Source organism: Mus caroli, chromosome 4 (assembly GCF_900094665.2).
Source record: "Mus caroli chromosome 4, CAROLI_EIJ_v1.1, whole genome shotgun sequence".
Taxonomy (NCBI): domain Eukaryota; kingdom Metazoa; phylum Chordata; class Mammalia; order Rodentia; family Muridae; genus Mus; species Mus caroli.
In genome coordinates, this window is record NC_034573.1 from 106,143,349 (window position 1) to 106,144,989 (window position 1,641).

A 1,641-nucleotide genomic window follows, 5' to 3' on the forward strand; every position below is an offset into this window, starting at 1 on the left:
AAAATATTAAAAATCAAAAAAAAATACGTTATAAAAACTGGGACCAAAAATAGGCTCAGGTCTGGAAAGATGACTCAGCAGTTAAAAGCACTTGTTGCTATTCCAGAGGACTCAGATTTGGTTCTTAGCACCCACATGTTGGCTCACAACCATTTATAACTCCATTTTGGGAACTGACACTCTCTTCTGACCTCCACAGGAACCAGGCACACTTGCAAACATTCAAACCACAAAAATAAATAAATATAAAATAAACAAATAAAAATGTAGATTCTTAAAAGGGAACCAACTATTCTACAAGATCTATCTATCACTGAGTGTGTGTGTGTGTGTGTGTGTGTGTGTGTGTGTGTGTGTGTGTGTGTGAGTGTGTGTGTGTGTACTCCTCCTGACCAGGTAGGCTTAGGCAGTATTAAAAAGATAGCTGAGAGCTGAGCTGTTGCCCTCCCTCTCCTTTGCAGTCCTGAGCTTGCAGTCCCAGGTCTTGGTTGCTGCGTCCTTGGCTGGCGTCAGAAAAATGGCTACAAACTTTCTAGTGCGTGAGAAGATCTGGTTTGACAAGTTTAAATATGACAACACAGAAAGGAGAGTCTTCGAGCAGATGAATGGGCCTGTGATCTCTGGCTCTCTCCAGGAGAATGGTGCCTGCGTGATCCTCTGAGGCACTGCAAGAGCCAGAAAGAACAGCCAGAAATCCTTGGCTGGAAACTCAGGCCCTGAAGCCTCCAGGGGATCTGGTGGAGACCACAGTGAGATCATTGTGAGGATTGCCAGTCTGGAAGTGGAGAACCAGAACCTTCATGGCGTGGTACAAGATTTGCAGCAGGTCATTTCCAAGTTGGAGGCCCGGCTGAGCACTCTGGAGAAGAGTTCACCTATTCCCCAAGCCACAGCCCCACAGACCCAGCATGTCTCTCCTATGTGTCAAGTGGAGCCCCCAAATAAGAAAGGAGCCACACCAGCAGAGGATGATTAGGACAATGTCATTTACCTGTTCGGCAGTGGCGAGGAAGAAGAAAAGGAGGCTGACCGAATACAGGAGGAGCGGCTACACCAGTACACGGAGAAAAGGGCCAAGAAGCCCACACCTGTGGCCAAATCCTCCATCCTTTTGGATGTTAAACCTTGGGATGACGAGACTGACATAGCCCAGCTAGAGACTTGCGTGCATTCCATCCAATTGGACGGGCTGGTTTGGGGGGCCTCCAAGCTCCTTGCCCGTTGGCTATAGTATCCGGAAGCTGCAGATCCAGTGTGTGGTGGAGGATGACAAAGTGGGCAACAACTTACTCGGAGAGGAGATCACCAAGTTTGAGGAGCATGTGCAGAGTGTCGACATCACAACTTTCAACAAGATCTGAAAGTCTGAGAGTGTGTGGTTTCATGTGTGTGAGGACCTGCTGAGATTAAAGACTGATACTACGGGAAAGAAGAGAGAGAGAGAGAGAGACAGACAGACAGACAGACAGACAGACAGACAGACAGAGACAGAGACACAGAGACAGAAGAGACAAAAAGAAAAGAAAAGAAAAGAAAAGAAAAGAAAAGAAAAGAAAAGAAAAGAAAAGAAAAGAAAGAAAAGAAAAGAGAGAAAAGAGGAAAGAAGAGGAAAGAGGAAAGAGGAAAGAGGAAAGAGGAAAG

At 46.2% G+C, this 1,641-nt stretch overlaps 1 pseudogene; it reads left to right on the forward strand.

Moving 5' to 3' along the window:
- The first annotated feature begins 517 nt into the window (after nt 1–517).
- LOC110293621 lies at nt 518–1,361 on the forward strand (annotated as a pseudogene).
- The last annotated feature ends 280 nt before the right edge of the window (nt 1,362–1,641 follow it).